General features: G+C 40.6%; 1 protein-coding gene and 1 non-coding gene across 2 annotated transcripts in view; both read right to left on the reverse strand.

The window, feature by feature from the left end:
- TPST1 (tyrosylprotein sulfotransferase 1) overlaps positions 1–26,917 on the reverse strand; it is a 129,923-nt gene that overhangs the window by 14,001 nt on the left and 89,005 nt on the right. The window lies entirely within an intron of this gene.
- On the reverse strand, positions 20,296–20,403 carry LOC134374198 (U6 spliceosomal RNA). Its single transcript, XR_010023071.1, has one exon. It is a non-coding gene; the product is annotated as a U6 spliceosomal RNA (small nuclear RNA).

The raw sequence follows: 26,917 nt of genomic DNA on the forward strand, positions 1-26,917 counted from the left end.
GAAACTGTTGTAGAAACTCTATGCTTGACTGCCTTAACTGCAGACTCTGGCCTCTGCGACTTAGCTAGCTTGCTTGCTTCCTGCACCGGCCCTCTGTGAGATAACAGCAGTCTCACATCCCCCAAGGGCTGGATGCAGATTAGGCTCCAGAAGTGACCAATGGACTGTGTCCCATAATCAGCCAATCCAAATTAGCAGGACTGCATCCCTCATTTACATAAGAGGACCTGAATGAGAACTTGGGTGGGAAAAAGGGCAGGAATTTAGGCTATATAAGATGGTCTTTTCCTTTGTTTTGGGAGACACTGGTTTAGGAGTCTTTGCTCCCCAGTGCTCTCCTTGCTTATAAGCAAAAGAGGGGCCATAACACTGAACAAAGAGCTGCAACACAAAATAAAGAGCTGTAACACTGATACCGGTCTTGGATTCCTCTGTGCATTCCACCCACAATACCTTAGGCTGTCTCTTCACTTTGTTAATTGTTTCCTTTGCTGTGCATAAGCTTTTTAGTTTGATGTCATCCCGTTTATCTATTGCTGCCGAAAAACCAAACTCATAGAAGTAGAGAGTAGAATGATGGTTATCAGAGGCTGGAGGAGGGTATGGAGGGAAGGAATGAGGAATTGTTGATAAAAAGGTACAGTTTCAGATACACAGGAGGAATAAGATTTGAGATCTATTGCGCAGCAGGGTTACTATAGTCAATAGTAATGTATTGTATATTTTAAAATAACTAAGACAGTAAATTTCAAATGTCTCACCATAAAAAATAATAGATAAGTAAGGTGATGGATATGCTAATTAGCCTTGATTTAATCAATCCACTTTGAATGAATATATTAAAACATTACACTGTACCCCATAAATGAAACAATTATGATTTTATTAAAAATAATAATATACCATTCACCCACGAAGGAAATCTGGGTTCTCTTCAGTATTTTATGCTGTCTTTTGATTGCTCTCTTTCAAATTAGAGACATTCTACAAAAGTCAGTGAGTCCTGGCTGTGAAGCATTACAAAGTTAACTGGATTCTGTATATAAAGGTTGAGTCTAATTGAGATAGGAGGTGCTCAGTTCCCCTGAGATCAGGTTTCAGGCCACTCCTCTGGGTATCAAACCACTCCCCTAACATTCAAGCCCCACCTCTGCATCCTAAGCTATGGTGGCCTGCGGCATCTATTTTTGGTAACAGCACATGGAGATTGAGACCACAGGAGGCAGACTAATGTAATATTTGTGGCCAAGCAGGCTCAGTAAAAAGAAGTTGATCTCTTGAATGACCTTCCACTGGAGGCACTAGAGAGTACCTAGAATATTTTAAGTGTACTGGACGCATGTGATGGAATTTAATCAATGAACATGCTCTAAAAGAGACCAACTGAGCATGTGCAAGACTAGGTTACATAACTGAGACCTGTCTTAGTTGAATATTCATTAGATAGTATGAATATGTATAAATAGCTAAAACTATAACAGTTGAATCCTGGTAGAAGGCAGGGCTGCTCTGGCTCACTCTTTTGGGGCCAGCCTGCACTTCACCTGAGGGTGTGTATTTCTTATTTTTTGTATCTAACTTGCCTTCAGCAGGGTGTGCTCACTCTGGAGCCAGCCCAGACTTTGTGAAATATGTATTTCTTACTTTTGTATTAAATTTGGTGCAGCTGTTGCTCAGTCTCTGGAGCTAGGCCACTTTCTCTGTGAAGTGTACATCTCCTATTCTTACATTAAACCTATTTTCACTTTCTATTGTGACTCTGCTTTTAATTCTTTCCTGTGGTGGAGTGAAGAACCTGGTAGTGGATGGGGTGGATTGAGGCAAACCAGGAGAGAAATAGTGCCCCCTAGCAGCCAGGGCATTGTTAACACAGCCACATGCATGCTCAGAAACCACCTTGAACCACTAGGGGCCCTGCTGTTCTGCCTGGTCCCAGACCACTGGATGTGGTAAGTGGATTTCTCCTTCCTTCTACACTTTGGGGTATTATTGCCAGTTTCCTTAGGGTAATTACTCCCAGTTTCTTTTGGGCCCTCACCCCCAGTTTTCTTACAACATTTTTGGGTAACTGCTCCCAGCTTCTGCTGCCCCCAATTGCATCAGGTCCTTGGCTTTTGGGTAACCACTCTCAGCTTCTGGATAACTACTCCCAACTTCCACAGCTCTTGGGTAACCACTCTCAGTTCCCATGCTAGGATGCTAGGACCCGAGGAGAGCAACGTGAATCACTGCAAAACTGGCTATTTTCTTAGTGAATCTCAAACTGCACCACTTTGCATCAGGTCATTAGGACAGATCAGGATTTAATACAGCAGATTAGGCTGCATACACTGCAGAAACCAGGATTTCATTTTAGTACTCCCTTTTTAGATTTCTTGCATTTTCTCCTCTGGAAACAGGACCACCTGTGAGTGTCAGCTGCCTGTGGTACGCTCAGCCTTGTGGCTGGGATTTTGGGGACTTTTCCTGATTTCTAGCAGGGGTGTAACCACCAAATCCCTACCATTTAGTCAGAGGTGCCAGCATTTTCTGCTGACTCATTTCTTAACCCTCTGCCACCTCGTCTCCTTCCTATGCTCCTTCCTCTCAGGCTCCTCTCCCAGCTGCCATCTTGTCTCAGGGTATTTCCTGCAGAAAATAATTGGCCCCTTATACAGTCTTACAGACAAAGGAAGAATGAACCAACCTCTGGCAGGGTTTTTTTAGAAACTGTAGGGCTCATTTAGCAATGTTATTTGTGTAACATTCTGAGCCAAAGATGAAATATGGAATATTTCCTGCAGTGACTGAAACGGAATCTCGGTAACTAAGACATAACCTAACTGTTTGAAAGAATTGCAACAACAGCCAAATTAATGGAGACATGAGGGATGGCCTCTCCTTTTGATGTCCCTTTGCCATATGTTTCACCTCCTAGCTATACTGAACCTCATGTGCTTTGCATCCTTCCTCACTTTTCTGTTGTATCCCTTTTCAAGCATCTTCTCTTTCCTGTAATATTCTTTCTATACTGTTTGTTAAAAAGTACCACTTGGATATAAGAAATTTCTCAAGAATGTAAAAGCCAGCATTTAGCTAGTTTGGGAAATCTCTGCCTGCTTGGGTTTGAGTACTAAGCTTGTGCCTTTTGGTATTAAACTCCTGATGACCAAAACAATTTTTTTTTTTAACTCCTTCTGAATTTCTCTAGGCAAGCTTGAGACACAGAAACTGATTCACAAAGTTATAATTGGTTAAGTTTCTGGTTGAAATGTATCCATCTGTGCACAGAGTCCTGCAAGTGTTAAAGCACAAACCTGTTAGGGGAAGGATCAAGGCCACTTGAAATTAAAATTAGGGGGGAGAAAAGAGTAAAAGGTTTAAAATCAGACTGCTATGAAAAATGTTAGAATTATTAGTATACATTTTTGCCTGGGTTTATTGGTCAAACAGGTTAATATTTGTCTCTGCTAGAGATTTTTAAAGTTAAAGTAGTGAACCCAGACAAAAACAGAAAGATCCTTCTTTATAAGATTTTTAGATAAATGAGGCTGATTTGGTATTGTTGATAAAAAGGAACAAGTATGGAGGAAAACAGGAGATATAAAGAAAGATACGGGTATAAAAGTGTATTTTTGGCAAGAAAGGTTAAAAGGGAAAGAAAGTAATTTTGTATGGAAAGAAATATTGTGTAGTAAATTTTGTCCTAAGAACGAACGGCTGGATTGTTCCAGGATGGGAAGAAGAGAAGCATGGGGACAGAAAGACTAATAAGCATGTCAAAAAAGGTCTGAGTAAGTCATAATGGTTTGTGAAGGGTGAATTATGAAAGGAATTGTGTGTGTGATTCATTTGGCTACAATTAAAAAGAGAATTAACTAAATCTTTCTAAAGATTGAACTTTGATATTAAAAAGACACTGATATAGAACTAAATTTCCCCTATGTTAGAACAAGGTTTTCTGTAAGCACTTAACTGCTCTTAGTAGAAAACTGTAGGAGTTTGTTTTATCTTTTAGGTAACTGGCCTAGAAAATATGCTCTGTGTTTTATTAAGACAATTTCTTGTGCTTTGTGCCTTTGAAATCTTTTGTCACTTTGGTTTTATTTTATAATGATTTATAATCCTATTTAATTAAGTGTTTTGAACACTTGTTGTTTGACAAACTTCTAAACAAATTCTAAAAATTCAACTTTTATGAACTAACTTTGAGATGTTTCAAGGGCCTCAAAACTTCTCAAAGGATATATATATATATATATATATATATATATATATATATATGAATGAAACAGAGACATTAAAACCAATTGGACTTATCTGATAAGTTAAAAATATGAGAAGTATTGTCAAAACAAGAAATGATATTTGACCTTCTTTGTGTAATACTGATATGTTATTAATATGTGCTCCAAAATTGTGTAAGGTTCTCCAAAATTGTGTGAGGTTCCTAGAAAACTAATATGTCTTGATATAAATGTTATCAGTCATAATTTTAATTTTAAATTGTTGTATGCCACAGAAATAACCAAATTTTCTTGTCATGGTCATTTTGTCTTGTGTACAGTCAGTGAAAATGAAAACTCTTAAACAGGTTTCAAATAACTTTAAGATCAACAGACACAGTAAAAGTTTTTCAGAACTCTAAAAGAAATCCGATGAGTTTATAAAAATGTGAATCAAGAACAAGCAAAGCAAGAATTAATTACATGAAGTTAGGTAACTGATAAAGATAATGTTTTGTTACTTTCATTTTTGGTCCTTTACTTTTCCAGATTTAAGGAAACTTTCTCTCTTAAGCTATCTATACTTACAGCAATTTGGTAAAATATAATTTATGAACAGAGATGGAAGTATTTGCTTTTTTCCCCCTATTTGATTCTTCCAAAATTTGAAAACTTTTTGTATCTTTATAATTTTTATGGCAATGTGGTTATTTGCATAAGATCAATAAGAATCTGCTCTCTAGGGCCGAGCCCGTGGCGCACTCGGTAGCGTGCTGCGCTGGGAGCGCGGCGACTCTCCCGCCACGGGTTCGGATCCTATATAGGAATGACCAGTGCACTCACTGGCTGAGTGCCGGTCACGGAAAAACGACAAAAAAAAAAAAAAAAAAAAAGAATCTGCTCTCTATAACAGGTTACAATTGAAAACATTGATTATAAAATAGCATGTCTCTTCTAAAAGTTCCTGACTCCACTGTATGTTACCCTAATATGGCCTAACTGATGTTTCATCTTCCTTCTCCCCTTCCCCCAATGTGGGATCAGTCTACCTGGGAATGAACCTTCCCAGCACTGAGGAATCTTTACAAAGAAAATAAGACCTTTCAATCAGAAAATTGATCTTCAATGCTTTCATGAGGAATGTTTTGATCAAAAAGGGGGAGATGATGTCTTCTCTACACAAGAAGTTCTCTAAAAGTATTCACAGCCTCGGGCCGGCCCCGTGGCGCACTCGGGAGAGTGCAGTGCTTGGGAGCACAGCGGCGCTCCCGCCACGGGTTCGGATCCTATATAGGAATGGCCGGTGCACTCACTGGCTGAGTGCCGGTCACGAAAAAGACAAAAAAAAAAAAAAAAAAAAAAGTATTCACAGCCTTGAAGTGGGGGCTCATGACTTGGATGAAACATCTTGTTCTTAAACAAAGGATTTATATAAGCTCTTAAAATTGATGATGACCAATTAATGTATAGCTTGTGTTGTGCTAGGGCTAATGTCTGGAATCCTGTTCACAGTGCCAATTGTCTAGTTCTTAATCCTGTTCATGACGCCAACTGTAAAGCTACTTGATCACGCCAGTTGTCAGGCTCTTTTACCTGTTGGTAATCCTGCACCAACTGGGCTGATTGTTGAGCTAGGGCTGGGTCTGGAGCTCCCAGACCCCTCAAGCCCATTCCTAGCCCATTCACAGACTGGGTCACAAACCCTTCACATGCCAGGCTGGGTCACCAGACCCCTTCACGCAGGTCTATGAACTAGGTAACAGGCCAAAAGGTCCTTGGAGCCATAGGTTGGAAAGCATGGCTGTGCGGGGCAGACGCCTGAGGCAGATGCCTGAGGCAGACGCCTGCCCACCTGCTTCACTAAAACACTCTCTCTCTTTCTCACACACACACAAGAATAGCAACAAAACTAAAAAGATACATTGGTGTTCATGCACACTACACACACACACACACACACACACACACACACACACACACACACACACACACACACACACACACACACACACACACACAAATTTGCTTACAAAGGATGTACTCAATCCACACCCAACTCGACCTGAGGCAAGGGCCCTGACCAAACTATTCTATTTTCCCAACAGCTTGCTACTCTAAGTATTGACAGTGGGAAATTGGAGTAAGCAGGACTGAAGCCATGTTCGGACCTAAAACTGCATGGGCTGCAGGAAAATTTTAAAAGGATACAGTTTTTTCCTTGACATGCATTTCTCTGAGTTCTCTCTTTTCCCAGGGTTATTTGATATTTTGAACCTTGGTTTTGGGGCAAGTTGACATTTCCAGCCAGCCTGACGCTGCAAACTTGCAGACCCTGAGAGACCATGGAAGACTTAAATAAAGCTATGCTGATTCCACCCCTCCAGCAGGACCCTGAGATGACAGCAAGTATGGGAGCAGGGACCAGATCGAGTCTTGGCAAGACTGTGTACCTGAGACCTTGCATGAAGCTCTCATGGCTCATGTCTACCTCCACCCTCCTTTCCATTTCCCATTTTCTATTCCCTCAGCCAGCTCCTACTCAGCCTACTTCCCGACCAGCTCTGTTGCCAATCCCAACTTCTCCAAGTGGTTTAGGCTCAATCTCTGTGGGGGGCATTAACTCTCCTGCTCCAAGTTCTCCCTCAAATGCAAAAGATACTCTGATTCCTCGGTGCCAGTGTTGGCATGGACTGCAGCCAAATTCCCTTCACCAGTAGTGCTGTTCTCAATGACAGACGGCTCCTGGTTCTGGGTCTTACATATTGCTTCATATGTACAGCTATCAACCTGCTGGTTACAATCACATGCTCGTGAACTCTGCGTTGTCTCCAAAGGCCATCTCAGCTCTGGCTTTTGAAGGCCTACAGGCCTAGAGGAGGAAATCATATCCTCTGTGTCTTCCTCACTTTCATTCTGCTCCCCAGGTGACAGTTTTGGCATAGGGAGAAGCCTGGCGGCCAGAGAATAAATGTTATTGGCAGATGAAGAAGGTGTGACTTTGGGGTGCTCACACTCTGGACCTGCTAATGGGCTGCTGGTCATATGCATGAGGCATCTAAACTGAATATGGGCACATCTGCTCTGGGCTCCATTTTTGAGGGTAATGAAAATGGAAGTAAGTGCCAGTTGGTAAATTCTCTTCCTGTCCAAGGGTTACTAGGGCTTGGGGCAGTTATTGGGATTTCAGGGATTGGATGGGGTAGCTATGAGTCCCCAAGGCACCTACAGGAGACAGGAAGCAGTTTGTTCCTGAACCATCACCTACCTAATGCACAAGGTAGGGGTTTCTGCACCAACAGAACATAGCCAGTGTGGAGGAAGTGGCAGTGGAAGATCTTGAAGTATGGGAGGTATTGGCAATGGTTTGTCTTTATAAAGGGAGCCAGAGGCAGCCTTAGAGGCATTTCTGAGTTTAGAAGCATTCAAAGGAATAGATACTACTGCAGGGAGGGGACTGGAGAGAAGGCAGAGACCCCAGGCCATATAATCAGCAGTGAGGTAGTGTGTGATGTCTTTTCACAGTTGAGTTAGATGTGCCCCACCAGGTATGGTGGGAATCAGTTTAAATATGCTTTCTTGACCCCAGAAGTTCAACTACGTGGACAGTGGTTACACTTGACAGGATGATTTGTTATAGTGCAAGTTATATATTTCAAATGAAAAAAAATTAGCATCATTTACAGTATCTTAAGAGAAACTGCCTTTAAATGGGAACCAAAAGATGGGATGTGCAGTAGTGAGCCAATCAGAGGTCATGGCGGCGAAAGCCCTCCCAGTTGGGTCCACCTTTCTTGAGAAAAACCTGCCTCTTATGAGCTCTTACAGGAACCGCAGGGGGCTGAAGATGACTCTACCTACTTGTGTGAACCAGTGGAAGGTCTCAAATACATATTCAGAAAAGAAAAGTCCAGAAGGATCAACTTCTAGCCAGGTAAGTGATGTGGCAGATAATTCCAGATCTAGTAGTTTTCCTGGTGATACTGACCATCACATTGCCATTCTTCTATTTTGCCAGACCCCCTCCTCTTGGTAAGGATTTGTTCTGTCCTTGCCGGCTCTACTGACTTTTGTCATAATGATGAAAACGAACAACTGTTACCACTTATTTTACCCAACCGTTCTCCTTTTCACGTTTACACTGGCTAATGCAGAATGGGAAAGCAATGCTATAGTCAACACATCTTCCATCATAGCTAAAGGGGAAAATCTCTAACTGCTGGAAAGGTCATTATGATCCTCATGTTCAGATGAACATAATAAGAGCATTCCCTTAAGGGGGGAACTTAAACATCACATTCCTGGACTGGGAACTTAGCCCACCAGCTATCAAAGTCCCTCTAGGCAACATCAGACCTATGGCACGCATGAACTTAACACTTCTTCACAATATTACATCTATGAAGGTAAACAGAAGTTAAGTTGTGCCACTTTAGGTACAGCCTCCCACCCTTGTGGGAGTCCCATGATCTGAACTGCCTCAACAGCACACCTTATGTCTCTCTCAGGTTTTTGTACCCCAAATGACACACATTGATGTCCTTTTAACAGCACCAAGATACTAAAGTTGGTTGTGGTCTGTGGGAAGAATATAACATGCCCCTAGGTCCCTGGAAAGTAGATTTTGACATCCCCAAGGTAGGATTTAGTAATGACATGATTCCCCAATCAGGAGGTTGATTTCTCAAAATTATAACATGTCTAATTCCCCTGGTTGGGTACCACAAATTCTTAGAGAATTTAACACAACTACTCCCAAAAGGCCCTGTGCTCCATTGGGATACATCTTCTTGTGTGCAGACCCTCAAATTGGCAACCAGTGAATTGGCCTCCAGATTCTGTATACCCAAATGGAAGGTTTTCCTCACCTCTTAAAGTAAGGGTCTACTCATATATAGGCAATGTTGTGTTTACGGGACAATGTACACTGGGACACCTGGCTCCTGATTGTATATTTGTCTATAACAAAATCTACAACAGAACACACAGGAAAAAATGAGCCATAGGACCAATATTAGCTGCGACTGGTGTAGCTATTGGATTAGCTGCTCCCTGGGGAGGATTTCCATATCATGAAGCCACCTTACAAAATTTAACTAACACCATAGCCGAGTTAGCCCAGATGACTGGGGATGCCATACAAACACCACAAGCATCCCTGAACTCTCTAGCTGGTGTTGTCCTGGAAAATCACCTAGCCCTATATTACCTTCTAGCTGAGCAAAGGGGAGTATGGGCCATGGTAAATAAAACTTGTTGTACATATATAAACACTTCAAGCCAAGTAGAGGAAGATGTAAAAAGAATATATGAACAAGCCACCTGGTTACACAAATTTTACAATCCTAACTGTGAAAGTATTTGGGAATCTAAAAAGAATTACCTACCCTTAGTCACTTCGCTTTTACCTGTGTTGGGACCATTAACAGCCATCCTATAGCTTTTGATTTTTGGTCCCTGTCTCTTTAAACTTCTTGTTAAATTCGTCTCTTCCAAACTTCAACAGTTTCATGTGAAAATGATAACTTTAAGTGGCTTCTACCTTATTCTGACCTGACTGCCTGGAACTGAGCTGGGGCCCCTAGATCAGGTATTCAGAGATTTCTATTCCACAGATAGGCAGGACCTGCAGTCCCGACCACCTGAAGCAGCTACTCAAGACAGACCTTCGCTCTTCAGCTGCACTTAAGATTAAGGGAATGGAATCCCCGAGGGGGGAATGAGATAGGAGGTGCTCAGTCCCGCAGGGATCAGGTCTCAAACCACTCTCCTAGAACTCAAGCCTCATCTCAAGTCCTAAGCTATGGTGGCCTGCAGCACCCATTTTTGGCACCAGCACATGGAGATTGAGACCACAGGAGGCAGACTTATGTAATATCTGTGGCCAAGCATGCTCAGTAAAAAGGAGTTGATCCCTTGAATGACCTTCCACTGGAGATGCTAGAGAGCACCTAGAATATTTTAAGTGTATTGGGTGCATGTGATGGAATTTGACCAATGAACATGCTCTAAAAGAGACCCACTAAGCATGTGCGAGACTAGGTTACATAAGTGGGAACCACCTCCTTAGTTAAATATTCATTAGATAGCATGAATATGTATAGATAGCCAAACTAAAGGTCAAATCCAGGAAGACGGCAGGGCTGTTGCTCACTCTCTTTGGGGCCAGCCCGCACTTTGCCTGAGCTGTGTATTTCTTACTTTTTGTATCTAACCTGCCTTTAGCAGGCTGTGTTCACTCTCAAGTCAGCCCACACTTTGTGATGTATGTATTTATTTTTGAATTAAACTTGCTGCAGCTGCTGCTCAGTCTCTGGAGTTATGCCGCACTCTCTTATTTGTTGCATTAAACCTATCCTCACTTTCTACTGTGATTCTGCTCTTGAATTCTTTCCTGTGGCTGAGTCAAGAACCTGGCAGTGGACAGGGTGGGTTGAGGCTGGCCATTGGGCCTCTTCAGACCCTCTCCTCCAGTATTATAATCACAGGTGTATTTTCTCAGCTGGCTTTTCTCTCAGGGTTCTCCAAGTATCATGCTATAAGTTTCCTCTTTAGGGTAGTCAAGTATCTACAGAAGGTGCCACAATATCTCACCTGGAGGATGGAGCTGGGAAGCCTGGTGCCAGGATTTTGGAGCTGGAGAGAGGCAGGGTATCGGAGGGGATGGCATCTAATGATGAATTTATTTTTTCAGAAAGCAGACTTTCACTTACTGCTCTGCTTTTTAATTTGGAGCCCTACCTCTATTCCTAGTATCCTCATTTTCTCTAGTTATTTTGTTTTTTTTTTCTCCTCCCTAAGACAACATACTTCTGCAGGGAGGGGAAGTGGGAGGTGTGGTGTAGGGCTGGGGATCTGGAAGTCTCACTGTTCCTACACAGACTTTCAATCTCCCTTTTAGTATCAGACCTCATCCCCTTCCCCCAATTTATAATACCTCATGTTTCCAATTCCTGAGCTTTTGTAGGGTTCAGGGCGAACTTGCTTGCCTCTTGTCCCTTTGCTTGCTTGTATCCCTTTTTTTAGGCATTTAAGTTTGGCTGTCTTCCACTTGGCTAAGTCATTAACCATTCCTGCATCAGCTTTCCATCTTTTTTGTTTGTTTGTTTTTGGAGGATGTCTGGTACAGGGATCCGAACCCACGACCTTGGTGTTATAAAGCTGTGCTCCAACCAACTGAGATAACTGGCCAGCCCAGCTTTCCATCTTCATATATCATGCTTCAGGAGTGACAAATACGAGGTCTCTAGTTTGGTGGCCTCTGGCAAGTTTGAAATGGAGGAGAAGTGGTAAAGTTAAAGGACCTAACAGCACTTAGTTTTAAGAAAACGTGTTGTTCAGGTACACATGTAGTATGTATATTCTCTGAGGTCTAGGTAAGTAACTTGTGGCTGAAGGCTGCAAGGGTTTGCAGAGGCTGGAGACCACCACGTATGGGATTACTAAATAGAGGAACACACTATTGCTAGAAAAGAAATTCTGTGTTGTACAAGGTTGAAGATAAGTAGAAGAGGCATGTAATTCTCCTGATCTTAATGATCACAAGAGACCAGAGCTAGGGGGAAAGAACTAAGGCTTTTTTAACACCCCCTGCCCACACACTCTAATATTCTATGATTCTGAAGGAAGCTTCTCAAAGCCTGAGTATCAGAGGGATTGCTTCCTAGTTCTACCCTGCCGTCTCTAGCAGGTCTTCTAAGTCATTCCTCTGATGAGTTACAGAGGTTACTGCACTCTCTCGGTCCTCTGACAGAGGAAAACCCTACAGAAAGCCTAAGAGAAATGCACATAAAAATGTAAGCTCTGCTTATTTAACACTGCTTCATAGCTTTTACTTGAGGCAGTGAGTGGTGGTGTGATTCCATATGAGAAGGTCTAGCTGGCAACAGATACCATTTCAAAATAAATAACTCAAATAGAAAGGTCCCTTTTACTTTACACACAGTTTTAACTAAGTTATTTGGGTTACTTCAAGTTGTTTGGTTTCAACCTGTGGCAATTACATACAGCAAACAGGAAGGCAATGGGCAAGTACTGATAACTGAGTGGTGACAAATGAAATGAAGGAAGAAACAGAAATTATAAAAGGCCCCACACAGAGGCTGGTCCGGGAGTAGTGGTGTTTACAACCAACTGATCACAAGCAGTCACAGGAGGCTCTCTTCCTTCTCCACTCCCGCTGCTCCATTTGACTCACCTTAAAAAACAAAGCCCCATAAATATGTACAATTACTATGTGGTAATTAACAATAAAAACAAACAAAAGAAGGCAGATAGGAAGCCTAAGTTCTATATCCTATATAAAGAGAAGACAGGCACCCTCTCTTTATAACACACGCAATTGTTAATTTTCTTTGGAAGAAGTAAAATTTCAAATAATATGAGTATGTGATCAAACACAAAAGGAATCCTACACTAAATTATTAGGATTTGGACCCGTATGGGACAAATCTATCCAGAACTTGACTTTCCAGAATGACTCATTCCCCAAGGGTTTCAGATAGCCAAAGTTTTATGTTATAAGAAAATTGTCAGAAATATTATTAAGCCAATTCTGTACTTAGCTTGATCTTGTGGAGGATACGGAACTTCTAAATTATTTTCATGCTAACAGTGTTTGTGGCCACATTCTGAGAGACGCGTGCCTTGTTATTTGTAGTAGCAGCCTCTAAGATGGAACCCCAGTGACTCCTACCCTCTGTTATTCATGATCTTGTGTGGGGGGACATTACTTCTGAGATTAGGTTACAAAGAGTCCGTATCTTCTGTCTTCGACACTCTTACTCTCTCTGAGAGAAGCCAGCTGCAAACATGACAATAGTCAACTGACTTCCTTATAGAGAGACCCACATGGCAAAGAACTGATGTCTCTAGCCACTAGCCAGCACGGATTTGAGGCTGCCACCAGTCACACAAGTGAACATGGAAGCAGATCCTCTCCTAGCTGAGCCTTGAGATGACTGCAGCCCTGGCTGACAGCTTGAATGCAACGTTGTGAAAGACCCTGAACCAGAGGCATCTATGTAAGCTGTGCCTGCATTCTTGATGACACAGAAACTATGAGATAATACATGTTTGTTGTTTAAAGCCACTAATAAGTTTTAGGGTAATTTGCTATGCCTCACAAATACAGATTTTGGTGTCAGGAGTGGAGTTCTGTCATAACACGTACTTAAACGTGGGAGAAGTCTTAGAAGTCAGCAATAGGTGGTAGCTAGAAGGACTTTAAGGACAGTAGTGGTAAAAGCCTAAACTGCCATGAGTTGACAATTAACAGATTTTGGACTTTGAGGAGACTGCCTATGAGAGTTTTAACAAACACAATGAACATGACTGGAAACTGGGGGCAGGGGGATTTTTTTATGCAGTAGCAGAAAGTTTACCAATCCAAAGGTAAGGAGATTTCCAAACAAAGTTGTTGAAGTACCTCCTGGTTTCTTCATTATGTTTACAGTAAAATTCAAGAGGAGAGAGAAATTGAGGGAAGGACTTAAAAAAAAAAAGGCTGGCTAGTTGTGCTCAGTTTCCCTGGAGTCGGGTTTCAGGCCTCCTGAGTCTCAAACCACTCCTCTAGGACTCTGCCCCTCCTCTGAGCCCTGAGTTATTATTGCTTGTTGCACCTATTTTGGGCACCAACATGTAGAGTTTGAGACCACAGGAGGCAGACTTATCTAATTCCAGTGGCTGAGCATGCTCAGTAGAAAGGAGTTTATCCTATGAATGACCTTCCACCGGAGCCACTAGAGAGCACCTAGCATATTTTAAGTGTATTTGGTGGAATTTGACCAATAAGCTTCCTCCAAAGAGACTAACTGAGCATGTGCAAGGCTATGTTATATAAGCTGCTATGAAACTGGGAACCACCCTCTTATTTGAATATTCATTAGATAGTGCAGATATGTATAGAAAGCCAACTATAAAAGTAGAATCCAGAAAGAAGGTGGGGCTGCTGCTCACTCTCTTCAGCCACCCTGCACTTTGCCTGTGAAGTATGTATTTCTTACTTTATTAAACTTGCTGCAGCTGCTGCTCACTCTCTGGAGCCAACCCATACTTTCTCTGTAAAGTGTGTATTTCTTATTCTTTACATTAAACCTGTTTTTGCTTTCTACTCCAACTCTGCTCTGAATTCTTTCCTATGGCAGAGTCAAGAACTTGGTAGAGGACAGGGTGGGTTGAGGTCAGCTATTTGACCTCCTCACCCAGACTGTCTCCCCCAGTAACATTGTAACACCAAGGTCAAGGGTTTGGATCCCCATACCAGCCAGCCACCAAAAAAAAAAAAAAAAAAGAGATAGGACATGATAATTTTGAAATTGGGTTTGAAAATTCAGCCTCGCCGCCTTCAATGCTAGTGGTGTTAGCAAGGTCACATTTCCTTCACTGATTCTGCTTCTGTCACCACAGCACCTTCTCTGCCTTTGACTCCCCTGCCTCCTATTATAAGGACCCGGTGATTACATTGGGCCCACCAGGATAATATGACAATTGCCTCATCTTAAATTTCTTAATTACATCTGCAAAGTCTCTTTTACTAGGTAAAGTAACATATTCACAGATCCCAGGGATTAGAAAGTAGACACCTTTATGGGGCTATTATTCAGTCTACCACAAGCAAGCAACAGATAACTAATGCATTATACGTAGAATTTCTGTAGTTTATAAATGGCAACACAGGGATAAACAAAGTACTATAGAAATGCCACTCATATTGCCATTACAAACAAACAAAAAACTCTTACACATGTGTTTAAATTTTAACACAATGGGTTATGTAGGAAAATAGTCTTATTCTTAGAGATGTATGCTGAAGGAGCATATATCTGCAACTTTCAAACAATTAAACAGCAGCAGCAAAAAAAAAAAAAAGTGTGTGTATATATAGAGAGAGAAATGATGAGATGAAACAAATGTGACAAAATTATAACAGCTAATGATTCTATGTCAAGGATATACAGACATTTATTCTATTCTTTCAATTTTTTTATAAGCATGAAAGAGTTGGGGAAATATGGAGATCAAAAATTTTTAACACAACAAATATATTAACCTTGCAAAACTCACTGAAATAGACTTTAAGAAATATATCATTTATGAATGGGCTGAAACTGAAGATTAAACTCAGGGGTTGGCAACCTGCTCTGTAAAAGGCTGGACAGTAAATATTTTAGGCTCTATGGGCCATACAGTCTCTGTCCCAACTACTCAACCATACTGTTGTAGGGCAAAAGCAGCTATAGACAATATGTAAATTAAGTGTAGTGTGTTCTAGTAAAACTTTATTTACAAAAACAGGTGGTAGGTCAGATTTGGCCTGCAGGTTGTGATTTGCCAATCCCTGATTTAAAAACAGTTCTTTCAAAATAAGAGGACTTTTCTTTTTTTTTTTTTAATCTTTTTGGCAACTGGCCAGTATGGAGATCCAAACCCTTGACATGGGTGCTCTAACACCACACTCTAACCAACTAAGCTAACCAGTCAGCCCTGAAAATAAGAGAACTTTAAACAATCTCCAGAAGTATGTATCAATGACCAAACTACCTGGTAAGGACTATAGTAGACACTATAAACTTGAAGTTTTCGCTTTTGCTCATAGTTTTCTTCCAAGTACACATTTACATTTTTAACTCCAAAGTTTTTTTTTTTTTTTTTTTTTTGTCTTTTTCGTGACCGGCACTCAGACAGTGAGTGCACCGGCCATTCCTATATAGGATCTGAACCTGCGGCGTGAGTGTCGCTGCGCTCCCAGGCACCGCACTCTCCCGAGTGCGCCACGGGGTCGGCCCTAACTCCAAAGGTACCCCGTGGCCCTAACTCCAAAGGTTAAAGATTAGTCTTACAACCAGTCTCTTTCTTTCCTTCCTTCCTTCCCCAAGAGCACAGAATTGGATTGATCATAATCCTTAGTTTCTGGCAAACTTTCATCACTAGTCCATGCTTGCCCTGCTATTTATTTACTAATATAATTCATTATTTTAAATTATGTAATAAGCATTCCCTCTTGAGGAATTATGATAGTTTCACATGTAGAGAAAACACAAACTTTAGCCAGATATGATAATAAAGATAGGAATCTAGATTTTGAAATTTATCTTTAATCCCATTGGGCTCTTGTGGCCTCCTAGAGACTCATGATCTCTAAAACACAAATACTATAAAACAGCTGATAACATGCACGTTTACATATTCTCATTTGTCTTAAAATATTTTGGCAGCTTTGCAAATCTCAGACTGGGTTCTTGGAAAGTTCAATAGTCTTCTGCTGCCTAGGAACAACTGGATAAATATTGTTAATACTTCTTACATCAAGAAGATAAAAATATTTTATCAGCTTAGAAGCATGATATTCTATTTCAACAATTTTTTAAGAAAAATAAATGTTCCAGTGTATTGACTTTTGGGTGAAGATGGTCAAGATGGATTGGGATGTGAATTGAAGTGGGAATGTGTACTAACTGTGAAATAGAAATCTCTTCCTGTAACAGAAAGCAATATAAGTATAGGAAATTTAGCACTTAAGACTTTGATTTCCTGAGAAAAAAAGTTGAGTGTGCAGAATGATTAGGAAATCATATCATTTGACTATAGGACACTTATCAGGCAGGAATGCTATGTCATTTCAGTTAAGAGGAATTGGTGTCAAAGCAAATTTTCAGAGACACTGAAAGACAGTTAATATATACAGATAAAATCAACAGTAATCTCATCAATTTTCTTTCACTGAAGTGCTTTTTCCCTCTTTTTCTTACACTGGGGAACTTTTACTTGTCCTTTAAACATAAGAATCCAATAGTGCCATCTCTGTGCCCACCTGGCATCCTGAATGCCCTACTTTTACAGCAGTTATCACTGAATTACAGTTAATTACAAATCTTCTATCTTCTTCCCCACACTTCTAAGGAGAAAGAGCCTTAATCATCTTTACATTCTGGATGGAGAAACAAATGGACACTGGGATGAAAGAAGAAATGAATGAGCTCCATTTTCAGAGTAGACAGACTGAGAAAAGTTTCAGAGACCAACTTGCAGTGTAGACTGACCACAGAGAGGAGGAAGCAGTGGCTCTGCTGCGGCCTCCCTGGTGTGACTCTGTTGAGCCTTCAGGGCTACATGTGACATTACTTTACAGGATACTGGCATGCATTCCACCATTCTATTCTATTCTACTCTTGCAAGTAAAATAATTAAAGAAGTTTTAATTATTTTTTGACAAAAAACATATAGAAAAAAAAAATTGGTTCTCTATTGCTGTTTCTACGATTGGTGCCAGGTAGCAAAAAAAATGGTAGAATATCTAAAGCATCATCTCTGGCCCCAACATTAGTAAAGCTTCAGTATGAGAAAGAACAGAGTACATTTTCAAAGACCAATAATCACAATCTTTCTTTTCTTGCCTGGAAGAACATTCTAGAAAAATCACACTGCAGATACAAGGACTTTGCCTCATTTTCCTTTTAAAAAATGGACATGATGAAAAAAGGAAAGCTGAGCGAGGGCAATCAGATTCCCTATAGAGAAAAAAAGGACCTACAAAGAAAAAGGGAAATTAAGAACAAGGCTAAAGAAGTATGTCACACTCTGTTAAGATGTCCAGTTAAGCTAGGTCTAAAAGCTAGAAATCGGTATTGGGGCAGAAAGATAATGTTCAAGTTTCCTTAAAGCAGAAAGTAAAATTGATTTAATTAAGCAGAGATTCTTTTTTTTTTTTTTTTTGGAGGCTGGCCGGTGAGGGGATCCAAACCTGTGACCTTGGTGTTATAAGGCTACACTCAAACCAACTGAGCTAACTGGCCAGCCCTTCATTCCTTTTTTAAAAATTCAGGCCTAAGCACTTAGTCAAATTTTTATCTGGTGCTGGTTCCTTTTTGATTTATTACTCATTTTTGAAAGAGAGGAGTTGTTCACATATCAAATATTTACAGGCGGTTCATTTTGGAGAAGGGCCAGGGCTATGTTCCAGGTTAGCAGGAATTCTCCTTATGACACAGTTTGTGTATGAGAATTCAGTTTTTTACCTTTGCTTCTCCACAACTAACCAAGACCCACGCTGCAGACCTGCTCTCATTAGGAAGTTTCTCCTTCAACTTACTTCAAACAGGAAACTGTCAAATATGGGTTATGGTCTGTGTTCAGCCTGCACCCTCCCTGCTTCTTGACATGTCATGTCAAACCAAGTCTAGGGAAGCAACTGCACAAGGCTATGTATAGTCCACCTGGTCACAGATAGGAGACTGCTGGTTTTGCCTTCAGGGCTTTCCAATTACTGTGGAAATCTGTGCTCTTGCCTAAAAGCGGCCACACTGGGTGTCCCCCTCAGCTGTGCTTGACCCTCACTGCACTGGTTGGTCACTCCCTGAGCATCTTCTCTCAATGAGCTCCTCTCATTTTTTGTTTGCTCTTCACTGCATGTGTTGTCTCTGCCTCAGTTTCATGTCTGGAGCTGCCTATCTCTCCACCTGTCAAACAGAGAATTTATTTCTTGTTATAGTTACTGTTTTATATGATTTCCAAGATCAAGAGAAAATGACTATCTTTACTCCAGCATTTAAAAACTGAAACGCAGATATCTCTTTTTTTCCAATTTTAAGTAGACATTAATAAAAGTACAGATGCTACTCCACTTACCACGGGGTTACATCCTGAGAAACCCATTGTAAGCTCAAAACACTGCATGTCAAAAATGCATTTAGTCAACGTTATCTACCACAGCTGAGCCTAGCCTAACTTAAATGTGCTCAGAACACTTCATTAGCCTACAGTTGGGCAAAACCATCTAACACAGAGCCTATTTTATAATTAAGTGCTGCATATCTCATGTAATTTATTGAATACTACACTGAAAGTGAAAAACAGAATGGTTGTATGGGTACTCACAGTATGGTTTCTACTGAATGTGTTATAGGTTTCATACCATTCCAAAGTAGAAAAATCTTAAGTTGAACCATTGTAAGTCAGGGGACTGTCTGTATAACCTATAAAGGAAAGTGTGGGGCTGTCCAGTTAGCTCAGTTGATTAGAGTACAGTTTTATAACACCAAGATCAAAGGTTCGGATCCCCTTACTGGCCAGTCACCAAAACAAACAAAAAAACAAAAGTGCAAACCGTGGCTGAACAACTCAATGAAATTATGCAGGGTGAACACAGATTGAGAAATAGAAAACGACTCGGGAGCCTACCTTGTGCCTCCTTCTAATTACAACATGTCCCTTTCATCCATCAGAGTAACGTTGAATTTTATAGAAATGGAATCATAACCAAGCCCCTGATAACTCTGTTCTACTTTCTATCTCTATAAATTAGCCTTTATGTATTTCATATAAGTAGACTTATACAATATTTGTCCTTTTGTTTCGGGCTTATTTCACTTACATAAAGTTCATCCATATTGTAGCATACATCAGAATTTCATTCTTTTTTTTTTTTTTTTTTTGTCATTTTTGTGACCGGCCACACCACGCTCAGCCAGTGAGCGCACCAGCCATCCTTATATAGGATCCGAACCTGCGGCAGGAGCAGTGACGTACTCTCCCGAGTGCGCCACGGGGTCGGCCCAGAATTTCATTCATTTTTAAGGCTGAATAATATTCCATTGTGAGACATTTTGTGTGTGTGTACACAAATGGACAGATGGCACATTCTGTCTATCCATTCATCTGGTACAGACATCTGGGTTTTTTCACCTTTTAATTTATTTATTTATACATTTTTTGGCAGCTGGCCGGTACAGCTTTTACTTATTTATTTATTTATGGCAGCTGTTTTCCACCTTTTGACTACTGTAAATAATGCTGCTATTAACATCTGTGTACAAATATCTGTTAGAGTCCCTGCTTTTGATTCTTTTGTGTAAATACCCAAAAGTGGAATTGCTGGATCAAATGGTATGTTTAATTTTGAGTAACTATCATATTGTGTCCTATATTTCTTTTATTGTAGGCATCTCAGTGGGTATGAAGTACTATCTGATCGTGGTATTGATTTGCCACAAGTTGGATGATGAAACAGGAACCAATTCTGGCTGATATAAACAGAAAAATAACTTAGGCACACACACAGACAACTAACACTACCAACTGGGTGATGTAAGTAATTATTAAGTTGTAAGAGTTCTTTATATATTCTGTTTATCCCCCCTCAGGGGCCATGCTAATCTTCTCTGTATCGTTCCAATTTTAGTGTATGTGCTGCTGAAACGAGCACTCTGTATACGCTGGATAACATCTGTGGGTTGTATTTTCACTTTCTTTTTTTTTTAAATTTTATTTTGTCGATATACATTGTAGCTGATTAATGCTCCCCATCACCAAAACCTCCCTCCCTTCTCCCTCCCCCCCTCCCCCCAACAATGTCCTTTCTGTTTGTTTGTTGTATCAACTTCAAATAATTGTGGTTGTTATATCTTCTTCCCCCCCCCCCCCCCCGGTTTGTGTGTGTGTGTGTGTATGTGTGTGTGTGAATTTATATATTAATTTTTAGCTCCCTCCAATAAGTGAGAACATGTGGTATTTCTCTTTCTGTGCCTGACTTGTTTCACTTAATATAATTCTCTCAAGGTCCATCCATGTTGTTGCAAATGGCAGTATATTTTCACTTTCTTAAGGATATTTACAACACAAAATTTTTAATTTCAATGCAGTCCTTTTTCCTTTCATTGCTTATGCTTTTGGTGCCATATCTACAAACCAATCTCAAATCCAAAGTCACAAATATTTGCTCCTACGGTTTTTTCTAAGAGTTTCATAGTTTTAATCCTTGCATTTAGGACTATAGTTTATTTTGAGTTAATTTCTATGTATGGTATAAATATGCGTCCAACTTCATTCTCTTGCACACAGATATCTGGTTGTCCCAGTAGCATTTGTTGAAAACACTGTTTCTTTCCCATTGAATTGTCTTGGCACTCATTGAAAATCAATAAATGAAAATGAAATGAAACGGAAATCAATAAATCATGAATGTTAGGGCTTATTTATGAATGTTTGTATCACCTAATATCTTTCTAATAAGTTATCTTTCTGCTTAAATTAGCTAGAGTTGGTTCCTGTTGCTTGAAACTAAGAATTTCTTGTCACGAACAAGGAACTACAAGGTAAAGTTAACTAAGAAAAGGAGGATCGTCAGAGAGTAGCAGAGACCGCACAATTCCAACTAAGAATCTGGGAATTCCTGTAGCAGGCTCAGTCCTTTTAGGTTAAACTACCAAATATTGTACCTGGGGACAATGATCACACGCCCAGGGAGGCTATAATATTAAGGAAAATAATAAGTTAACACCCAGATGTTGGTGATGTTGGCTAAATTTTTTAGTCTTCAGTAAATCCTGCCATCAAGAGATATCTGAAAGCAAATACAGCTCTGTTGAGGGAACATATTTCTTTTGAAGTGAAAGTGGGAGTTCCAGTCAAGATGGCAGAATAGACGGTCCCCAGCGTCACTCTCTCCCACAAATCAACCAATTTACAATTATAAAAGTGTAACAACAGCCAAGCTGGGGCTGCTGGAGCTCAGGGGAAGAGGAGCAGAAGCCATGATGAGAGAAAAAACTGCTTGGAGCATTTTGGGCCATGGCTTCTTTAAGGCTGCAACTGCTGAGCACACAGAGCAGGAGCTGGCAGAAGCCGAAGCTGTGCCCTTCAGATGGAGTTACTTGGAGGCGGCAGGGGAGAAGAGGGCTTTGGTGGCCCCCAGGACAGCAAGACCAGTAATAGGGTTCCCATGGACCCACACAGGAGCGAGGAGCCAGAACAGCTGAAAAAGGGAAGCCATTCAGAGGCCGGTGAGTCATCGCAAGGGACCAGCACAGGGCCCATCCCATGGGAAGTGTTTGGAGCATGGGTGGTGGGGGAGACAGGCACACTGGGAGAACACTGGGACACAGCAAGGACAGCCGATCTGCCCGCCAGTCAGAGAAGGACCATTCAGATGAGACTGGTTGGGAATGCAGAATTGCATGGGGTGCAGTTTGATGAAAAGATTCAGGCCCAGATCAGAGTTTCTGTGCAAACCAGGTGCACCCAGTCTCTGAGGAGCTGGAAATACCTTTAAGGTCAACCATTATAACCTGTGCTGCACAAAAAGCCTTCCCTAGGTAAATAGCAGCAAAGCAGAAATTTAGTTCAACAACACAGCTCAAGTACTGGTGCCCACAGGAAGTTCCTGTGTTAGAAGTAAGCAAAGGACAAAAATTTAGTTCTAGCCCAAGCACACCACCAGTGCCTTGGGGCCCACCAGCGGACCTGAGGCATGGAGCCAGGGACCGGACCACCCACACACAACCACGCGCACTGCCAGCGCCTCGGGGCCCACCCAGGGACCTGAGGCTTGCAGCCTGGGACTCGACCCCACTCCCACATCCAGGCACACCGCCAGCACCTCAGGGCCCCACCTGGGGTCCTGGGGTATCTAGCTGGTGAGCTGACCTCCCACCCATACCCAGGCACACCACCAGCACCTCAGGGCTCTGCCTAGGAGCCCAGGGCATTGAGCCAGGGATCAGACCCCCCCCCCCCCACAACCAGGCACACCACCAGCACCAAGGAGCATGTCATAAGCATCACCTCCCTGTGGGTGGTCCACCACAACCACCACAGTAACCACAGCTACCACAAAAGCAGCTAGACATCACAACCACCATGCAGATGGTCTGCCAGCCACTGGAGTGCATTGATATGAGAGTCACGAGCAGAGACCAAAGAAGAGGATATCTCTCTCCACAAAGCCCATTCCAGAGTGACAGAAGAGGCATCTGCTCTATGATAATACTGGGGGGCCTGAACACACCTTTCAGCACTGGACAGATCATCTAGGCAACAAATCAACAGAGTAACCATTACTCTATCAGAAGGAGAGAAGAAATCTAGGGTAATTAGAGGGGGGAGGAGGAGGGAGAGAGGGATAGGGAGAGATTGAACAAGGGACATAAAGAATAAGTACAATTTAGAATTATATTAAATGAAACAAGTCAGGCACAGAAAGGGAAATATCACATTCTCACTTATTTGTGGGAGCTAAAAATAAATAAATAAATACACAAAAAAAACGGGGGGGGGGGGAGAAGACACAGCAATTGCAATTCCTTGAAATTGATAGGACAAACAAACAGGAAGGACATTGTTGGGAGGGAGAGGAGAGCGGGAGGAGGGAGGGAGATTTCGGTAATTGACCACAATAATCAGCCACATTGTATATTGACAAAATAAAAAAAAGAATAAGTACCATTTATAACAATATAGATACTAGTAATATTGATTTGATCAACATATGTCAACAATGAATCCCCAAAATATATATAATCAATTCTGAGTCGATAAAAAAAATTTTTAAAAAAGTGAAATTGACTGAGAGTACAATAATTTAAAAATTTTCAGGACTGAAAAAGCCAAACTCTGTACATTAAGCTAAAGTTAGTATAAGCAGATGTAGGGAAGTGGAAGACTTGACAGGGGATAAGGTTGAGAGAAAAAAAAAAAAAAAAGCCTAAACTCCTAGGCCTTCCCAGGTACTTGTTATTAGGAATTCTTCACAAAGCAAAAAGATAAGGGGCAAAGACTAAATCATGGGTTATGCCTTTCCACCTAAGGTTATTTTTCAAAAACTGTCTCAGAGCAAGAAAATGAACAGGGTACAGAAGATTATTGCTAAGAGACAGGAATTTCCATGATCAAAGAGACTAGAAAAGCTCTATGGCTATCATTGGTCCATGGTGAGGACCAGAAGCAGAGATTGAAAGTCAACTTGTTTCTTCTCATCTCTGCCTCTGAATCTGCTCCAACCACACTCATCAAGCTCCTTATCATGCATCAAACTGTAAGGTTGCCAAGAAGGAGATGCCAGCCAGGGAAGGGAAGAAAAGAAGATTTTATTAGCAAGCAGCAAGCGGCCCTGCCGGGATTAGCCGAGAAAAATGGAGTTAGCACCAAGAGGCAGCAGGGTGTCATTTTTATAGGGATGAGATTGGCATCTTGCCTAGCCTAGGAAAGCAGTTAACAATGTTCAACTCCGGATATAACCTGCTTATAGGGACAGAGACTCAGGAGACAGAAACCTTGGGCTAGCCTGGGGAAGCAGTTACAATGTTACACTCTGGGAACAGCTTGCTCAGCCTGCTCATGGGAGCAGAGACTTAGGGAGATAGAAACTTAGAGGAATGAAACTCAGAGAAATGAAACCGAAGGGTGGGGGCTTTCTAAAAGTCAGGTTTTCGGTTCTACCGACCTAACACAAACCTTCTTCTGCTTTCAGGCCTTTGCACAGGCTCCTCCCTCTGCCTTGCACAGGCTTACCCCTAGAAACCTAGAGGCAAACTTTACCTCCTCTGTCTTTGCTCAGATGCCACCTTCTTTTAATAAGGGCTGCTCAGATAACCTGATGGCTGATTTAAGCAGAAAGATAACTTGTTAAAAAGATATTAGGTGACACAAACATTCATAAATAAGCCCTAACATTTATGATTTATTGATTTGTTTCATTTCATTTTCATTTACTGATTTTCAATGAGTGCCAAGACAATTCAATAGGAAAGAAACAGTGTTTTCAACAAATGCTGAGACAACCAGATATCTAAGCAGCCCTTGTTTACAGGTAACTTATTCCCTCCCCCAGTCAATCTCCCAGTCCCCCTTACCCTGCTCTATTTTATTCACAGAAGTTATCTTCTTTTAACATAACATGTAATTTACTTACTATAATTATTGCCTATTTTCTGAAATTCCTTTAGAATATAAGTTCCATGAAAGCAGGGAGTTTTGTTAGTTTTGGTTTTCAATATCTTCAAAATTTTTTATTGAATCAATGAATGCAATGTGCTACAGTAAGGTAAATCTTATATTTTAAGAAAAAAAATGACAATGAAATCATCATATGGTAAATGGTAGTAGCATAGATATTATAGCATGTGTATCAACTTTTTATTTCTATAAATGACGGACTTCAAAAATATGTCATTTCATATTTTTTGACTACCCAATAGAAGCTTAGTTTCATTGTGAAGGGACCCGCCAAAGAAGGAAACACCCCAGGCTTTTAGTTTGGACTGCAAATGACTACACATGAAAAATAAAGATTAACTGGAAATAGATGAGCTTTCACAGGGGCTTCAACAAAGCTTCAAATCATCATCATTCCAAATTGGACTAAAGTGATATGAAAGTGTTAGTATCCTTAGCCTAACTGCCTATCAGAAACAGAAGCCAATATATGGCCAATAAGAGATAAAATGGAATACTAAAAAATATTAGATTAACTCAAAAGAAGGCAGGAAAAGAGAAGCAAGGGAACCAAAATAGAGCCAAATAAAAAATAAATACCAAGATGGTCGATTTAAACCTAATCAGATGAGTAATTACATTAAATATAAGTGGGCTGAATACTCCATTTAAAAGGCAGAGATTATAAAACTGGATTAACAAACAAGACCAGCTATATAAAGATACAGATTAAAAGTAAAAGGATGGGAAAGATACACCATGTATAGTATGCATAAAAACATTCAAAAAATGTGTTTTGAATTTATTGAAACATAACTGATTGTACAAATCTGTGGGGTACAGAGGTGAATATCAATACCTGGGGTACAGAGGTGAATATCAATACCTGTGTACAATATGTGATGCTCAAATTAGCATAATTAGTATACTCAACATTATACAACATGGTCTTTTTTTGTGGCCCTTTACCAATTTCTCGCTAACCCTTCCACCTTCCCACCTCTGGTACCTCAGTTTATAAAAACATTGTTGTGGCTATATTCATATCAGATAAGGTAGACTTCCAGAGAGTAACATCAGAGATGAAGAGAGAGATTTCATAATTATAAAAGAGTTAATTCTTTAAGAAGATCTAAATGTATAGATTAGACCCTAATAGTGTAGATTCAAAATACAGGAAGCAAAATTGATAGAAATGAAAGGAGAAATAGACAAAGTCATACAACTTTTCCAAAAAGTGATACAGCTAGGCAAAAAAAAAAAATCAAATAAAAATTAGACTCAAACACTATTATACTTTTTGATCTAACTGATACTTACCGAATTCTGTAACAATTGCAAAACATACATTTTTTCAAGTGAACATATGAGACCATAAGCTGGCCATAAGGAAGAATAATCTAGCCCAGCCAACTGGCATGTAGTAAAACTATAATGTCTACTGCCTGAGAAGCCTCAAAATATCACTTATACCTATATCTTGGTTTATAAAAAACCGTTTCAGTATTTTGCAAAGGAGAAAGCTATGAATTACCAATTACAAAGAGATTATTAAGGACTATGAAAGTAAATTTCCATATATTTCAAAAGACTAAAACTATAATGAGTGTGTCCTCTGACCATAATGGAGTTAAATTAGAAATCAACAACAAAAACATAAATAGAAAATGTCCAAATATTTGAAAAGTAAATGCCATTCTAAGAAGTCTGGACTTTACCCTATGGTAATAGTGAAGTATCAACCTAAATAACAAACAGAGAGAGGCTCTCTAAAAGAAAATGATATTTATTCAGCAGTAGGGCATTGCAATGGGAATACATGTGCCATAGTAAGTAAGCTATGTGCATATTCAGGGAGGTAAAGGAAGATACAGAGTTTTAAAGGAAAAGTGATGGAGGATTACATAACTGTTTGGGGATAATTATCTTTGGCGACAAGAATCAAACAAGGGTGACACCAGTCTGAGGTTGGACAGACAGTTAGTTGCTGGGCAGATGTCCTCGCAGAA

Source organism: Cynocephalus volans, chromosome 3 (genome assembly GCF_027409185.1).
Source record: "Cynocephalus volans isolate mCynVol1 chromosome 3, mCynVol1.pri, whole genome shotgun sequence".
NCBI classification, from domain to species: Eukaryota; Metazoa; Chordata; class Mammalia; order Dermoptera; family Cynocephalidae; genus Cynocephalus; species Cynocephalus volans.